The sequence below is a fragment of the Kryptolebias marmoratus genome, linkage group LG16, assembly GCF_001649575.2.
Source record: "Kryptolebias marmoratus isolate JLee-2015 linkage group LG16, ASM164957v2, whole genome shotgun sequence".
Classification (NCBI taxonomy): Eukaryota; Metazoa; Chordata; class Actinopteri; order Cyprinodontiformes; family Rivulidae; genus Kryptolebias; species Kryptolebias marmoratus.
Genome location: NC_051445.1, coordinates 6,363,219 through 6,382,751, shown reverse-complemented (window position 1 = coordinate 6,382,751; position 19,533 = coordinate 6,363,219). Strand labels below are relative to the sequence as shown.

Here is a 19,533-nt window from a genome sequence, read left to right as displayed (position 1 = left end):
TGCTTCAGTTTGTTTCAAACAGCAGTGGCATGTGAGACGAGCTCGCCTATCATCGTGGCAGAATGTGTGAGAGAGAAGCAGCAGGACCTAGTTTGAGGCGGCAGATGTGTCACATTGGGAGGGCAGCCACCTATTCGTCGACCACAAACTATCTTACAGCAGCTCCTGTTTGTTCCTTCTCTTTCTCTCTCTTGTTTTTTTTCCCTATTCATTGCAACTTCTCAGCCCAGCAATCTATCAATTTGAAATCACCTCAAACATCCCATTAGCAGGAGCAAGCCAACTGCACTTTCAAACCTTAACAAAAAATGTTTGAGAGGCCATTAGATGTTCTAATTCAGTCAAGTGTGCAGAGCAGAAAAGCTGTTTTTAACTCTGGATGGTGATTAAAATGACCTGAGTTTCTGGCAGCAACTGTACTGAGATGCACTGCATCTCAGTCACATGTTAATTATACAAGAACAATCTGTTTTTCTTCTTAGTTACATTTCTGTCATATGTTTATGAATGAGACAAACTCCAGCATTAGCATTTGAGAGATTTGAAGTGTTGTGCACATTTTATTCTTATTTCTAACAAAACATAAGATTATTTTTATTGATTCATTAGGAACTAATGAGTGGTTTTAAATAGCCACAGTTTTTAAATTAAAATATTTAAGTGCTGCAGACTTTTGTTTCACATGTTTGTTTTAGACTGACCATCTTAAGATGTAATACTACAGCTTTAAATGTAAGAATGCAATATTATAATTAAATACTTTTAAGAATATTTGTTCATAACATATCATTTAAGAAATATTTTCAAACTGAACAAGCTGGTTCTACTGGAGCAAGCTAACTACCAGTAGAACTGCAAGTTCCCAGCATATTATGTGGCACCTGAAGAAGCTTCAGAATGAGCTGGGGCTGGAGTCAGAAGTCTGAGATCTGGAGAAACACGAGGAAAACTGTTTCCCCCCTCAGTGCAAAACCTTAAGCAACTGCCAGACTTCATGTCCATTCTCTGCAAGCTGAATGTGAGGATTTTCAGTGTGCCAAAACACAGTTTGGCACAAAAAGAAGGCACCCACCCCACTATTAGCTGGAACTTCGCCCAGTTCACTGCTAGCTTTTGCCAGTTTGAGTCAGTGTCTCAACTTCGAAGCTGCGAGGACATTTTCTCCACATGAACGTCTGATGGGCTAATCAAGACACATCCCCCCACTGAGTTACAGCGCACGTTAACTCGATCAATGCAATCACAGAGCTGGCAACAAAATGGCACAAAGATGAGGTTCATTAAAGGCCCAAATTAGCATGCAACTTCAAAGGGGAGCAGCATGATTGGCTCTGATTGATATCATTATGGAAATGTTGATTGTGAAGCCACAGTTCTTAAGACAGTTGGCTGCAAAAACTAAAAGGCTTCATCTAAGGGAGAAAAAGGAAGTCATGACTTCATGTGAGAACAGCGAACTGAGCTGGGGTCACCATGTGTTCAATTTTTATCTGTAATGAAATGTCGTGCTGGTCAGAATTGGCTCAATCTCAGCCTCTAAAACGGTTCAGACGATGAAAGAGGAATTGGTGGCAAATGAGCTCAAAGGAAGCAGAAACAGTGTAGGAACAGACCGTGGAGGATTGACATGTTCTGGATTCACTTTGTGGAGGAGCAGGTGGAGTCAAACCAAGAGCAGGGATGTTTCCTGTTGTTTTTAGGGCGTAATTACAGGTTAATAAAATAATCACAACTCAGATTATGCTTATTCTTTTCTTTCTGTCTTTTTGATTTGAAGCAGAGAGGTCCACTCTTTATGTATTTACTCATTTATATTTAGCTTTGTTAGAAACAAACAAAAACAATACTTTGATTGCAGCTTAAGCTAGTCTTTTACACAAACTTAATCTATTAATGTCAAAAGGTATTATATACGTACAACCACTGCTTATTTTAAAATTGAAACGTGGGTTCATAGACCTTCCATTAAAATAAATATTTAATGTCAACATAGTTCAGGATTTAATGAGGTTCTTTCTTTTAAAACTGCTTCATGTCTGAGCATGAAGTTAATTTTTGCTTCAGTCAAAAACTCCTGAAGTTTCCGAAAACTGAAGAATACAGTTTTAGATTTTTCTAAAATATTAAGTCAAGAGACTCCAGAACACTCTCTCCTTAAAATAATTAAAATGTGTTTAAATAAAGATATTTCAGTCATTTTATAGAGACAGCTCCTTGCAGTCTCAACATTCATGTTGAGTTTATCCCATCCAAACAGCACCTCAGTTGGACCTGCACCAAGGAAGCGTTTCTGTGCAGACTTTAGTTTCACCTTGAACATTTGTTTGTGAGTTAAATAAACAGAAAACAATAAATCATTCAATATTTTTTACCTCAGACTTGTTTGCAAACTTAACATTTTATGTTTCCCTAGCCAGCTCTCAAGCATTTTTGAGTAATACATGTTTATCACATTTATAAAACACAGAGGCCAAAAAAAAAAAAATCAACAAGTTTCTGCTTTCGTTGGCGTTTATACTTTTATTCAATAGAGCTGCAATGCTCAAAGTTTTAACTGCACTGAAAACTAAATATTACAATTTGACTTATGTGGTAATTAAAGCCTAAAGTTTTATAAGAGCCTCATTTTTCACAGGTCATCTATTTTTGAAGGTTCATAGTTTTAAAACAAAGCACTACAGTTACACATACATATAACTTGTAAAATGTTGCACAAAATCTACTTTTCCTCTGGTAAATTTTACTTTTAAATTGATTAAAAAGCCAGTATCCAATCCTTGAGCTTTGTGTGCTCTTCATGAGCAATCATTTTGTAGAGCTGAATGATAAACAACTGGTGGCTGCTTGGTTGGTTTTAAACTCATGCTGCTTTGCCTTTTCTTTTGTGCAAGTCATAATCTTTATCCTACAGTTTGTTGACACATAAAAAAAATAAGTCACTGTATTTAATCTGCAGTCCATTTTGTTCTGTACTTTTCTCTTAATGCAGCATTATTTTCTCTTCAAGAAAGTTAAAGAGCTTTAAGTAGATATTCAAAAACTTGAAAATCTGAACTATCTCCTCAAAATGTTGTATCTTATCAAACCAACAGTTCCACCTCTCACTACCAGTGCCAGCGCCATATAAATAAATTTGTCCCTAAAGAACAATAATTTCTCAGTTGTTTCCTTGCAAAACAAAAGCATTTAAGTTTTTGATAACTTCAGCATGGACATACCATTTTCAGATGACTGCTTTGATATTTCTCAAAAAAAGATCAGTTTTACCAATGGTGAGAGTAGTTTCTATAAGAAATAAACATGAGAAAAAAAAAAACAGAAGAACTCTGCACAGACTTTCAGAGGAAGGCAGACCCTGGTACACAGACAGCACTTAATGGAGAGCCTGTGAAGAGGGTCAATAACTGAAAGAGCCTCAGGACTCCCATTGACAGCAGGCTGACCTTTAACAGAAACACACATAACATCTATAAAAAGTGGCAACAGTGAATCTACCTGCTACAGAAGCTGAAGGACCTGGATCTCACAGCTCTCGTCCTTTGCTGCTTCTGCAGAGGCCTCATAGAGAGGCTCTCCACTTTTTTCTCTTCTGTGTCTCAAGGTAAGAACACAAAAGGTGACGATGATGGAGTCTAATATTTGAAGGCAGTTGTATTTAATCCTCCTGTCACTCAATAATCAGAGGACAGTACAGAAAATAAGGCTGGAATGGACTTTTCATAAACTCAGCAGCTGCTTTTAGATAAGAGTCTCTGTAGGGATATCTGCTGCTGCTGTAAGCCAGCTTCATTTTCTCGGTTTCCATCAACAATGTCCATATGCACTTTTATTTGAAGATATAGCACAAGTCAGTTTGCTCAGAGCTCACATTGTGATGTGTCTTTTCTATGACAGGGAGAGGACTTGAACTGTTTGAAACACACAATGACTGCCACATTTATTTACGTGCTGTAAAGACATCAAAACAAATATGTCCCCTCTCTCCACTTCCCTTCATCTTGCATATGGCCTTTCAGGTTGCCATGGATACAAACAGACCACAAGCTAAAAGACAATGAGGAGGAGGAAGAAGAGGGATCAACACTTCTATTCTAATTTCATTAAATTAAAATGCACACTTTCTGGGAATAAAACTGACCGTTGTGAGAATCTGTGGCAGAGATTTCACTTTTGCTGCAGTAATTATCAAACAGTTGACTCTCACAAAAGGCAACAGCTGCTCAAACAAATCATCCAATTATGTCTTCAGAGCAGAAAGAATACAGAGATTACTTTATTGGCTGTTCTGCAACGAACAGACTTTGAAGTTAAAACATTCTGCGAAATGATCCAAGATGTATATTGATTGAAAACTTGAGTGTTAAATGTAGTTTAGCAATCGACCCTTTTCAGGGATTTAAACATTTTTCATCTTAATGGTAACATCTGACCATCATCTACCCTCTCAAGTCAAGTGTGTAAAAGTTTATATGTGTAGGTCTTTAACCTGCAAACCAGAAATACAACACTTTATGTCGAGTTAACGGCAGTGCACAAAACTCTTAGACAAATTAATATTCATTGCTCAATAACCTCCCCTGATTGATCCAGGAATAATTTTGCGACATAACAATAAGCTTCGACAGGCAGCTGAACTCGTAAAGATCTTTGTTCAACAGCAATGAGTCCTGCAACAGATGGAAAAGCCTTCATCAGAGACCATCTGGGATTACACGAGAAGAAAGAAGCCGAGAAAAAAAAAAAACTAAATCCACAGAACAAAGTTCTTCAAGATGCTAATAGGAATTTATGTGCTAGAAATTAAAAAAACAAAGTAAAAGATGTCCTTAGGAGAATTTGTGCTTCAAACGAGGTTTTGAGACCGCTTCAGGCAACTGATTAAGACTACAAAAAGTCTCAAACAGTCCAATTTGATTCTTAACCGGTGGTTATTATTAACAGTTTTTCAGATCATCACTAATCCGCCCTGTTTTATTATTTTTTTTATGTTCATTTATCCTCATTTTTATCTGTTCAGTTGGATTAGATCTAACTGTTAGGACTGTGATTTTTTCTTTTTTAAATCTGACAAATACCTCAGCACCAATTATGTTTTATCATGAGAAATATAAAATAAGCAAATAATGACAGATAATTTTTGCTTATCATTAAGACTAACCTGTTTATATCTGATGTGTACCGATCCATGCTTGTAAAAACATTTTTTCTTAATTCTTAAAAGCACATTCATTGTCATATTCTGTAGGAAAAAATGTAAAAAAAATGTCACATCTGGGTGATTTTGAAACTTTTAAATTGATCTTTTGTTTTGTACAAATACAAATAATGCAACATTTAAAAGAAAGTGTGGTGTTTTCTAATCTTTCCTGCTCAGTCATAAATAAATGCAATAAATGAGTTCATGTTAACGCACGTTATGCAGAAAAGTGCTTAATTAGCACATCTTAAATCACATTAAAGTTTTACGTTGACCCACATTTTTATATTCACTGAGCAGAGAACAAAGCCACAGTTAACCCGCAGTCTGTGAGCACTTTAATGTTACTTTGTGATGCAGCTGCAGCTTTCTAAAGCGTTGTTCATTGCCTTTATTAGGAGCAAACTCTTTAGTGAGTGAACATGGATCTACAGCAAAGTTCTGTATTTGTTTGGCTTAATTTTAGCAAAGGAAAAAAAAACTAATACGGTTTTATGACTGTTTGCTATTTTGGTGACACTATAAAACACAAAAGCAGGAAGAAAAGTGTTAAATTTAACTTTTAAGGAAAAAGGGGCAGAAATGAAATTATGATTTTTTTTTTCTTTTTTTAAGCTGTTCTAGTTTCTAAAAGTTAAAAACCAGAAAGGTAAATGTAAGGGCAGGGAGAGCTGAGAGTGCCCTGAAGCAGCCAGGATATAGACATCTTATTTTTCAATTCTGCTTTCTTCTTGTTGGATCTTATTATGGAGATGTACTGGAGGTGTGAGTTCATACGTTGTGTATTTCAGCCAATCGTGCTGTGTTTGTGTGAGTTTATATATTTATTTATTAAGCCGTTAACATCCAAATAAGCTTACCTAAATCTAAACCCTTACACCCTGAAGTTTTATTCATTTATATCATACTTGTACCATATAAATGTTACATCCAGGGCCTGTCTACTGTCACCTGGTGATAAAATATGCTCCTGCAAAGATAGCACTTGTCCTACTTTCCTGAAAAGACCAATTCTGACTTTTCAGCAGAGTTAATACCTAAACTGGAGACTTCTCCCCGTAGGAACAGCCCAGAACTGGAGGTTTAAGTCTGTATGCATATTAACCGATATATCAAACTCCTTTTCAGCCCCGCCTGTCAGAAGCCACTATAATCCTGTTTCCAACCTACACAGAGTAATGGGTTCACCATGTCTTGGCCACCAGAGTGTGAGTGCTGCATTTTTATTTTTTATTTTTTGGAAACTCAGCAGTCATCCTTACCTGTACATTACAGCGAAAAGAACACTGTAACTTGATATGAATGTCATGAATGCCCAACGGCTCTTTTCTTAGATTAAAAAAAAGAAAACTTCTACTGGCACTGAAAGTGACTGAGAAGGGTCAGTAAATGAATAATTTACTGGGATTCTTCCTTAAGTAACGCAATCAAACTGATGACCCACTGATGTTAGCTAGGTTGATGTTTTTATGGTGTACTTAGAAAAAGCTTGTCTTTTTTTTAATATATATATATATAATTTGTTTCAAAGGAGCCAGATTTTGTTGTAATCCTTTTGTGGTTTTGATGCAATGTTTTTTTTTTTTTTTCAGGCTTTAAATACATTTGATGACTGATTACACATCATCATCACACACTAGGGGTTTAGTGAGATGACATCACTAATGACATTACGAGGTGCAGAAATGCAACTCAAAGCGACTTTTGACCCATTTCATCTTCTTCAGACCTGTACGTGCAGTCAGAGGAAAATAATGAGCTTTAGGTTGTGAACTGTACATGCACCTGAAAATATGAAGCTTTAAAATGTGCACTCCACACAACAAGCCACTGCAGGAATTATAAAGCACAGTGAGACCGCACAGATATTGTATGTCCTGCATGACTGGGCAGGAAGCCCGTCCGCTCAGAGTTTGAATGTGACTGATAGATGGATTTCTCTCAAAACCTGAACGCTGGATTTTACAAGGCACTTTTTTTTCCCCCTCCTTTCTCTAGTGACCTTTTCTCCTGCATTCAAAGTGAGAACTGCCGCTGTAATAAGTAAAAGAGTTTTCTGACTTCAAACAGACCGCCAAGAGAGACGTTCCAGTGGTATACAGTTATACAGGCTAACCATGAGCAGTTTCACACAAGCTACATGTCAGCAGCAGCAGTGAGCCATCAGTCAACTCGTACGTACTCGACCTTCCTGCCTGCTAAAGACACAACCCACACCACGAGATTGTGGGTATTAAAAGCATTTCGTGCAGAGAATCAAATCAAGTGGATGAATTCACAGTAGGAATTATAACGCCAACTGTGAAGAGTCGGAGAGCAATCAATCAGTCTTTTCTCTAATCTCAAGTCTTCATCCCAGCAGACTGCAGCCCTTCAACAGATAAAATATCAGCGAGGTTTATATGAACAGATTATAAAGAGTTCATATAGAAAAATTTGTTTTCACCTTCAAGAAAAAAGGGTTATCACTCACAGCATTTGTTCAAATGAAAGCCGCTTTTGAAAAACAAAGCAGCGTTTTCGTTTTATCGGCTGCGCTCATTTACCTTTAAGACATGTTTCAATTCAACAGACGTGAATTAATCCTTGAATCGAGTAGCACTACATTTGACTAAGAAGGAACAATCTGTGATAAATGTGACTGCCTGCTGAAGCAGAGAAGAGAGAAAGATCAGGAGAACCAACGCTGCCACCATAATACTGCGATCTATGGACTTTCCTTGCCAAAAGTGCGCCGTGAACAAAGTCTCCTCCACAGGCCCGAGGGACACACTGTTTTAGTCTCCTCTTTTCTTAGATACACACTGAAGCGTGACTACCTCAGGTGGAGTTTGTGAACTGACTCTTATTTCCTGGGGCAATTTTACTTTGTGCACAACAATTCTGGAGGTTAGAGAGGGAGGGAAATAGGGAAGCCATGCGTTCAGCTGGCAGGAACATGGAGTAATGCTACAAACAAAATGAAAAGGATAAAGGTAAGGAGAAGGACAGATGGCAGATAATATGTGGGGAAATAAGCTGAGCTTTTTTTTAATAAACATCACTTCTCTCAGAAACTAGTGTTTTGACACCTTTTCCACAGCAGGACCGGCTCCATTAACCACACAACGAGTAAAAGGACATACACTCCTGCTATAATGGCACATTTCAGTCAGGATGGGGCTATTTGCTGGTGAAGAAGAGCACGACTCAGCATGCCCGACCTGGTCGCTCATTCATCCTTCCCCATCATCATCTCCAAAGGGAGCATTTCGAAACCTTCGCTTACCAAGCGGCCCATCAGCTAATTGTGTTAGTCTAAATATAACGAAACAAATCAACTGCTGCCTCCGTCTGGGACCACGATAATGTGTCAACACGTGCAGTTTGGCAGCAGGTTTTCTGCTCCCCACAGAAAACCTTCAGTCATCTGCGGCGACGATGCTAATCCTCTGATTTACCTGAGCTGTTCAACACACGTAGCGGCTCCGCCAGTGAAGGAGTGAGGGTGAAAAAATAATTGAATTTCCCCAGGCCACAAATGGAGAGATTTTATTCATTCGTTATCATCTAATTGACTACTGCATGTAGACTTTCTAACCTGTCTCCCTATTAATGTGCAGCTTTTTATGTGCTTAATTAATGACCAATCCAGCTTCATAAAACCACTCAATTACATCTGGAATTGAAAAGCCACAGCAGCTCGTGCTATGCTGCACCTCTGGGGATGCCAAGGAGATATTAATCAGCTAAATGGAATTCAGCAAGATAGATTTCGTCTTCTGAACTGAATTAGATTATTTTTCAGATTGTTGCCATTTTGCTTCTGTGGCAACCCTGCAACTCAACTTTTTCTCTTGACCCAAAATCTACTTTGAATCAACTTGACTGTCAACAATTTCTGCCGCTCAGCTCCAGTTTGTTTTTGGTTTTTGTTTCCCTGTTCAGCCTCCTCATTGTGATGCTGTGTGTCTGAAGTGTGGGAAGTCATATTCAGTGGGCTTTTTTTATGGTGAAGGGCTTTTGTTTTGTATACAAACAACAGGCACACACACAGACGAGAACATGTTTATCTCTCTAGCTCATGTTTAGAGAGGCTGCCACCCAAACCAATTCCACAGGGTCTTGTTTTGAATAAAAAGCATTTATGGCCAACACTGTCTGAATTCAAAATACTTTCTTGGCAGTAGGAGCCACACTGTGTGCTGTAGGCTTTGAAAAATAATGTCATCAACTCAGATTTGTAGGTTTTCAGTTGGAGTTATGGTAACAAAAGAGACTCCAAATTTATAGGCTGTGGGCTCTTCAGACAAAACATTTTTAAAACTTATACAGGCTTCTGTGCATAGCAGCTAACTCACACAAATAACTAAAATACAAAAACGATAAACAAAAATATATGTTACGCAGCAAATCAAATGCTGTAGCTTTCATGTCTATTTTTGTATACTTTAGCTGCTTGCAGTGACATTTTCTTTAATCTTTTCCCTCTGTGACAGCAAACGATCAGGATCTGTGCGCATTACTAAGTCTGCAGTGTAACAAATGAGCTACCAAGCCCACCAGGCATAGATCTCCATTTCCAGAAGGACATTGATTGCATCCAAACCCATCAAGATCGATAGTTTTCCAGTTAAAGCCCGTTATAATCCCCTTAAATAATCTGGCCTAATGTTTTCAGGCAATATTAGGGCTCATTTTAAAACTAAAATTAAATTCCTTTTCGTTTAAGCACTGTAAAACATTGCAAAAAAAAAGATTGTTTTATGTGGGAAAATATAGCTAACTAATTAAATCAAAAGTATATAGTGAAAGCTTGTAAATCGTGTTTAAATGTCTGCAGTCCCTCACGGTGACAAATTGGCTCTTTCTGGTTTGAGGAGAGCGCTGAAGCCTTTAAAATCAGACCCCAAGGCTGCGAGCTGTGAAAAGTCTCAGGAAAAAGGTCTGGATACCACACGGCTGACATCATTAAAAGCTGCCTAATGATCCTCTGGATTTGATTTGTTTGACCTGTGTCACATCCTCCCTGACTGGAATGACGTGAAGAAAAAAAAAAAATCTGGGAAAGAAGAGAGAAAACCAAACAAATTTCATCAGTCTCTCAACAGGACTGCTATTTAGGTTCGTGCTCATTTGGTCCAGTGCCAAAGCTCTTCTAGGCCGAGTCCAATTACTGCAGCAAGAATGTTATGTATAGCTAAAAAAAGACTAATTGAAGGGTTTATACAGGCAGAAAACTAACGTTCTGGCTGAGAAAAACTGGGAAGACATTAAGGACAATGGTGGAGAAAACAAAAAGTGCCCTGAATTTTTCTGGCAGCAGAAAAACCCAAAAAGCACATTTAATCATGAAATAAATCAAGTAATCAACACATAGCATTCTTATCCACTCAGTGTGGTCGCTAGCCTGAAAAACAAAGCACCTTTTAAGTTGAGTAAGAGATTTATTCTCAAAGTTATTTTTAGCCTACTGTACACAGCACCACTAAAATATTGCTGAATAGTTGCTGATTCTGATGCATGTAACATTTCACTGAGCTAAAATGCAGAATGTGTGAGCTGCTGATGAGATGTTTTACTCAATGCTTCTCAATTCCACGGTAACACTGAAAGTAGTCAGACTGTAGCCGAGTACAGTTATTTTAACTCTTCACAAATAGGATTAAATGTTTGTACACAGAGCAGAATGGGGGGTTTGGGAGTGGGAGCTTTCCTTTCACTGCTAAGCCTGCGGCACAGACTACAGAGCGAAGCAGGTTACTCTGCGATTATGATGATCCACTTTGATCTGAGGAAATGAAATTTCTTCCAAGACCACTTTTCAGCTCTTCAGCAAAAGGAGACAAACAGATGAAAATGCACATGCTGCCACACTGCGTACATACAGGCAGCAGAATACTTTAAACATGATACATTTACTGTATATTTACCTCCATGTTGAAGAAGAAGCAATTTTTCCACCTCACCATGATATTTTCTGAACGCTAACCAACACTTATTCCATCAACCTGGTTTCAAACAAGAACTTGTTTTTGGTTTCTGATCGGACACATGTCTATTGAGAAAAAGGTGAGGCACTAGCTCACTGTGGTGCGACTTAAGGAGACAAGATGGCGACTCAAAATTCCAATAAAAGTGCAGTCTCACTGAAATCTGAGTGTTAGCAACCAGCTAACACCTAGCTTATTTATCATCAGTATAGTTTTTGGACCCAGAAGAGAGGTCCCATGCAGGAGTCAAAATATAGCTCTTGAACTTATGAGACGGGTTGCAGACGCCACTTGGTCATAATGTTTCGGCTGATCGATGTATAAGAGAGTTCAAATTTTTGACCAACTAGTTTGCCTAAAATAAAAATGAAATATAAAATCTGATTCCGAAAAGCTTTTATGTCCATTTTTATCATTCTGCACAGATGGCCATATCAAAAAACCTACAGCACAGATATTTTCTAACTTTATACATTCTCCTAAATCACATGAAGCACCAGTCATTTAATCACCATACAGACACACTCAGCATCATCTGAGCAATACATCAACTGCAACTACTTTCCTACCTGCACAGGCTAATCATTCATTTCAAATTTCAGCCTTTCATTTATCTTTTGCTCTCAGCTCCTCGTATGTAAGAGTCAACCAGTCTGCTGGGGGATAAAGTGTCAAGAAAGGCAACTGGGAAAAAGGAGTATATCCATGTCTCTCCCCCAAATATGGCTCAAAAGTGATCTAAATGCATATTCTGATGAATACCAGTGCTTGCTGGTCCACCGAGGCTTAGATTTATTCAATTTGCTTCCTGTACACTGCAATGAGTTACACAGTGGAGGGGGAAAATGAACCTGCATAAATTTGTCTCTGTGACAATCAAACCCTTTAAACAGGGCTACACGGCCGGAGCTGGGAGGGTGACATGTGTTTCTGGCTGCTGATGGAAGTGAAGGCAGAGAAATCAAAGTGTGAGACAAACACAAAGGACTACAGATTGACTGCTTAAGCTTAAACACAGGGCATGATTCCCACAATCAGACTAAAACAACGTGAATGCTGAACTTGATTTTTTGGTGACAAAGTCTGAGGAGGAAAAAAATACAACTTCTCTGATTCTGAACCAAGTTTACTAAGCAAGCACTCAGAGCGTAAACCTCCACCAAAGCCACAACATGATTAAAAATAGGATCATCATCCGGATCTTTCTGTGACAATCCCAACATTTCCTGAAAATTTCATCCAAATCTGTTCATTAATTTTTACGTGACCTTGCTAACAGACAGACACAACCGAGAACATAACTTCCTTGGCAGAGGTACCTGTGACCTTGACCTTTGACCCCACAAACCTTAAAATCATCAGTCACATTTTACCTAGACTTCATTATGTATGAATTTAGGGGAATCTAGGTGTAAAAATGCAATTTAATCTTTAGAAAAAACACTATTTAGTGCTACACCAACTAGAAATAACAAATATAAACAATGGTTTTAGAAGTCTAGTCTCGCCATCAACTGTAGTTTATCCTACAGGTTTTGAAGAAGAAAGGGATTCAGTCTGTATTGGCTGCTTAGTGTCCTTAAATCCTACCCCACCCTCTTTTTTCTGTTTCTTGTTACCGGTGGATTGAGACGCTGTCAGTCAATATTTCAGTCTGACTGCCTTTTGTCTCCCATGTGAGTCTTACATGTACAGAAAGCATTTTGTGGCATGTAAACCTGACCCAGAAACAATGTCTCTTCGTGATAAATGTACTTGTTGCTGTAAACTTGTACATACATAACATGCAATCATGTATAGATCTTACCACATATATTTAGACTGTAAATCACAACATTACTCATATGCATACATGAGAACACTTAATGCATTTCATGCCAAACAAATCTTCACCAACCTGTTAGTGAGCTTTTGATCATGTGTCCACGTCACTACTCTTTATTTAATCCATTAGGGATGAAGTGGTATAAGATTGCACCACAGCAGGTGAGTGCTAGCACAAATCCTGTTAATACTCGACAACGAAGAAGCACTCAAACCTCTGCTGCGCAATTCCTTCCACTTTAACGTCGCCTGGTTTGCTGATTTGTGCAACAAATAACTTGGGTGTTCCCAACAAAGATTCATCTTCACCAACACACACGCCCCATCAAGAACTATAACAAAACACAAGCTCTGAGCTTTTAATATTTATTTGAAAATATATACCCATATATTATTTCTATAAGTGTCAAATGTTTCCTTTATCTTGATATAAAAACACCAGGAAAATAAATCTCAATCTAGGCTATTTAAATTCAGTTACATCGCTGCAGGAAATATCAGGGGAGGTGAAAATTTCCTGAAGACGCTGTTGCAATGAGACGCAGAAAGAAAGGGACGAAAAGGCATGCTGAGGCTGACATCAGTATCGTAGCGTTTCACCACTAAGTCTTGATTGAGCTTTAAGACATACGGGTTGGCATAGATGTGTTATGAATTTACATTTAGTCTTCATGAGTCTTTCAAGCAGATGTGTGAAGATCAAATCATTTAATCTAACAGATAGCTTTGTTTCTTTGTTGATGTAAGTAATACACACATACACACACAGCAGGTTATCATGACAACTGAGCTCCCTATGACACCTAATGATGTCTTTCTGATGATACAACTGACAAACCTGAAGGGGGGAAAAAAATTGTTATTGTTCAGATTTACTGCCTATTTCTATGAGTGGATTTTGCTGTGTGTGTGTGTGTGTTCTCCTGTGTTATGACCTAAAATAAATCCATATTCGGAGACAGAAGTGGGTCGACCAAATTAGAAAGGGAAAACAACACGGACTGGTGCAAATGTTACACCACTCATCAACTTAAGAGCAAAAAAAAAAACCCAAACCTCTACATTTATGATGTTTTTAAGTTTAAAAAGAAGCCTACAGTTCATAAACAGAAACAAGCTCATCAATGTAGGATTTGTGGCCCAAATTGTGCCTCCCACATTTTAAAAGCTTTATGTGAAGTGGATTGAAGTCTTTGACAGGTTGATTTGAATGTTCCAGAATAAAAATAAACAGGTGATATAAGTATTTATTTCCTCTTCTCCCCAGGGGAAACAACAGCCGAGTTTCAGTTCAGAAAACATATGATTTAATATCAGAAACCATCTATAGTCTTGTGGAAAGTTTTTATTTTTAAACTGAGTGCTTTTACCTTTTTTTGTTGCTTGACAAAATTGCATAGAATAAAAGGAGACCGGCTGCAAACAGTTCCTCTGAGCACCGATCCTTTCCTGTCCACACACACAAATACAAACTCTCTCCAGCTTTTCTCACTTTTCTTCTGGTGTCTCACTTACTTTTCCTATCTGCTTATTTGCATCAATATATTTTCCTTTTTACTTTTCTCCCCTTGTTTCTAGAAGGAAAACAGAACTGAATGTACTTCTGTCCGTGAGTACATGTATACACTGAAGTAGTCAATAACATGAGTTCAATTAATCTCTAAATCATGTTAATTTGAAATTATGGCAATGTTCTTTAAGTCACAAAAAATTGGATTTCAAAAAAGAAAAATCACAGTTTAACTTAAATCAAGCTTTATATATCAGAAATAATTTTACAAATATATGTTTTCAGTTAGACCATTGGTTTTGTTTGCCCATATGCAAAAATGTAACTTTAGCCAACTTTTTAAACAAAGTTTTAACAGGATTTGGCCTCGATCTGGTTTTCTATATGCAAAACAGATGGCTATCATGTACAGCTGAACTGACAGCTGTCTGTCATCACTCACTACAGGTTACGTCTGCAGCAGGTGAGAAATGGCAGAAATTCAGCTAGAAACGCAATCAGATGTCAAGAAAAAAAACACCAAATCTGATGGCTGAACATACCTACAAACCAACTTATTACAAAATTTACCAAATATCTGTACATTTCATTTGTCCTAAATAAGGATCAACAGAAAAAAAAAATGTGATAGTTAACAATATTAAAAAAGCAGGATGACGAATTGTGTGAATCCACGTTTTATTTCCCAGTTTTTCCTTGCTTTATTTTTTACTATTTGACATTCTCGTTAACTTGGACCATACACACTTTAATTAAAAAGAGAAGAAATAGAAAAAAAAATCAATGTTTTTAATTTGAGTTTGTTCATTTAAAAAGATGATTTTTTTTGCCTCTTGTTGGGATTTCTGTAATTGTGGATATTGTTCACAATAATGACTGATACCCAATAATAAACTAAATATTTTAACAAAAGCATTAATAAACTGTCTTATGTTCAAATATCAGACAAACAGTTGTGACCTACAAATATCTTTTTTTATGTATATTATCTTAAATGACTCTATGAAGCCAATTTTTAATTATTTTGCAGGATGTTCACATCCTTTACATCTTTTCTACCTGTTGTAGTTTTTTCTGCTGTGGAATGTTTATTTTGTCCCCAAGAAATAAATACTTTTATCTAAAGCCATTACCATCAAGTTTTATGTTTCTCATTTTATCTTCGGCAGAATTGGCCTGTAACAATAATGGGGGCTCGTCTGGGACTGTTAATTAGTCCTGTGATAAAAGGTTATTAGTTCCTTAGCGATAATAAACATGCCTAAACATAACAAACTTGACATATATAAGAATGAGATCTATATATTAAATACAGTGAAATGGACAACTGCATGATTTGTTTCCTTTGAACACTGAGGACCCCGCCTCTTGTCTCCCGTCCTACTCATGACGTCTTTTTACTTTTAGACTTAAACTTTTCCTTCATTCTGCTCAAGTTTTCACCTCTTCATGTATTCTCAGTTGCTGACCAGCAAATAAAAACACCTTTTGCATCTTCCTCATCTTCCCTGATCACTCCTGCATCCTTACTTCACCTCCTCTTTCCCCTTGCCGATGATCATATGAGCTCTTTGCAGACTTCTGCCTTCCCCTCTCCCTGCTGTCTCAGCTCAGCCCACAGGCTATTTTCACACAAGGCTGATTGAATTCATTCCTTTCCCCACTGCTTCTTCACTGTTCACTGTTCTCTGTTCTTGCTAAGAGAGTGGAAGGAGGCTAAAAGTTGTCATCGCCACACACATGTACATGCATGTAAGTGGACAATGACAAATGAAACACGAGGTGGAGGCGACTCTGAGAGATGCAGAAGAAATGCAGGTGCTGAATAAAACTGTGGAAAGATAAAAATGTGGAAGCGCCTTAAAATGCCTGCTTTCTAACATGCATAAAAGGACGACAAACCCCAAAGCTACATAGACTCACACTGGTTGTTTCAAACAGGGATGGGAGAAAAATACATAAAAAAATTACTATATATCAGGGTATTTTGCTTAATTTGTTCAAACTTTAAAGTTAATAGTTAAAAAAAACTATTTTGAAAATCCATTTATATTCTAAAGTATTCCATGGTTTAAAAATGCTAAATATTAGCTGTGTCAAACACCCCTCATTTGTCCATTTGTCTTTTTTCCTCAGTTTTAAATTGAAATTTCAGGTCTGGAGTGTTCATTGGATGCTCCAAATGTTTGTGTAGGTGCACTGCTGTGCAGCGAGCTGACAACATTTCCAATAAAGCCTGAGGACAGAGGTTGGCCTTTAAAGTTTACCTGAAAATACTTTAGATAGTGTGAAGAGCAGAAATTTAATGATAGTGGTTAGAATTACAAAAACACAAACAAAACAAAAACAATGAATCACCATAAACATTATTAAGTTCTAGTCAAATTAGCATTTAAGTTTAAGTTGATAAGTGACAGTGGTTTTTAGTAGCAGGAATCTCAATTTACTGCTCACTTTTGAGTAAACCATTTACTTTAACAAATAAAAATAGTTTTCAGAACTGACCACTGCCAGGAGTGTGTCATGGTAAATGACTGAAGAGTGGGGGGGCAACAGCAGCTGGAGCCTTTTGAACAAGACATTTAGTGTGGGGAGGGGGGACTGTTTCCATAAAGACCAACCATTACCCTTCTGGGGCTCCAAGAAAACACACACATTAAAAGTACATCCCACACGGTCAAAACAACAGGAGGTTATTAATGGTCAGGTGTTGCTGCAGTTCTGCTCCAAGCACTTCTCCAGCAAACTGTGTCCCACAAGGAGCCATAATCATCTCCCGCTCCCCAGCAATCATTTACAGCAGCACCAGCTGCCCAATATCCTCTGGTCAAACTGAATCCACAATCTCGTAATAGTCTCTTGCACGTTGTCTCAGCTGATTTAAGTCTCTGCAGCAGCGACAGACCTCCAATCTGTTGGTTTTATCATCCGAATGGAACAGCAGACTGCTAGGAGAAGTCTCTAATGGGGGGAATCAACGGGAGGGTGGGGATCAGGTAGCTATAAATCTGGCTCTCAGTAACCTCTCACAGAAAGCAAACGAGTGAGCCATGTGATGGATATATGCACCAAGGTGAAGGGTATTGATATGTCTGCCAGCAAACTGGGATGCTGAATGATGGTGTGGTGTAAACTGTACCAAAGTCTTAACGCAAAGAAATAAAAATGCACAAAGACTGCAGTTTAGAGGACAAATAGTAAGTCAAATGATGTAAAACGTAGCAGTAAAGTCTCTGTTTTCCTCCAAACTGCTCGGCATTCATGCATAACACAGGTCATGCTTGAGTGACACAGTGAAATCAAGGCAAATGGTCTTTCTTCATACTCTCATTTTAGAAACTGTCATTACGGATGCCATATATAGAAATTTCAATGAACCAGTGAATAAAATGGAAGAATATCTTCTGCATGGCTTTAATGGCAAGCAAATGTGGAATAATGGATCCCGCAATATATTCTGCTCCAGTAATGTATTCATATTTCACTCATCCAGCAGTGGTGGACAATTTTACGCTGCTCTCGCTTCAACTCACGTGGCCTGCAAATCAATGTCCATTAAAGCGACTGAGTGTTCATATGTCACTGCGTCGTCTTTCCATTAACTTTGCTTCTGCACAGATCTCAGCTTCTTCCACCGACGATGGCGTTAAAACAGCACAGCTGCCGTGCATGAAATGAGTTCACTCCGGGAGGCAGCTACAGGCACACGCTCATTACGGTGACACATTGACCTCCAGTGACTTCACAATATTCTGAAAATGAACCGGACCACTTTTGCTGTGTACTTGTCAGAGGCAATTTAAACCATTTTTTTATGCAGACAAGGCTTACAGAGGATTCACGTGTTTTAGTTAGTTTTTTCCCCCTTCTTTTTTTTCTGGCCAGAACAGGCTTAAAAATCTAAGTTTTACAGCTTCACACCTGATCAGTGTCCGTTGTAACCGCAGGTTGTCCCACTTCTCTCAAATAACTGTGGCTTCTTCAAGGATAAATGCAAAGTACGTCTTAAAATAAACAAAAGCGTGTTTGCTTGTTTCTACAAGCAGCTACTTAATACTCCACTCCAAATGCAAATGACAGCAACAAAAACTTGACTTAGTGTATTTTTAGGTTGGATTTTTCACAATGAATGACATGCAGTGTTTTAGAAGTCTGCATTTGTTTTCCAAGTTTTTATGCCATCCTACTCTTACTGCCACACAGGAGTTAAATACTCCTGTGTGTTCATGATAATGTAATAAGCTACTTTTCAAATCACCTTTTCTTCAGCATGCCCGACACAAGGCAGAAAACAACACTTTAACAAACAGCTAACAAACACACGGGATGAAGTCAGTCACCTTCACCGATTTTATAGAAGCTACAGAGCGCTTCTGCACTAAGATGAGGCTTCACAAATACGTCAACACTGAATTTGAGTCACACACTGCATTATTAACCTATCCTTGAGCAAGTCAGCTGAGAAAATGCACAAAAATTAAATAAAAACTCAGGAGCTACTAGGAAGAGGATTCCTCCTGTGTTAGCAGAAGATAACCAAATCCTGACACCTCCGGTTTCTGGGACAGGCTATAATTTGTCAGATCAGTCAAACGAGGCCCATCTTGACCCGACTATCTTCTCAGAGGAGTTCATCAAATTCTTAAGGCTCATATAAGAGTAAGAGCTTTCATACAACATGTCTTTAACTTCACTGCCACAAAGTTCTTTGAGTTGTTTATGATGAGTTACAGAATCTAGAAAGACATCACTGGTTTAAAATAATTAGAAAACAATATCATAAAACAAGATCTGAAACTCCACTTAAGCTAACTTACAAAACAATTGTCTGAAACCGACCTACTTCATTACGATGAACTGTCAATGGTCATCACAACTTTTGTTTCTAAAATGTTAGTTTGTTGTGATAATGACTGTCTTCGCTCAGATGTTCATCAGCATGGTTTCAAATATTTGTCACCTGCCTTAAAAATGACAACAGTATGTAGCTCCAACATGTTCACATCACATCAGCCTGACAGAAACAGATG

At 38.0% G+C, this 19,533-nt stretch overlaps 1 protein-coding gene across 2 annotated transcripts in view; it reads right to left on the bottom strand.

Annotated features, from left to right (window-relative positions):
• The window catches only part of LOC108240356 (mannosyl-oligosaccharide 1,2-alpha-mannosidase IA), a 168,263-nt gene that overhangs the window by 31,264 nt on the left and 117,466 nt on the right, over window positions 1–19,533 (bottom strand). The window lies entirely within an intron of this gene.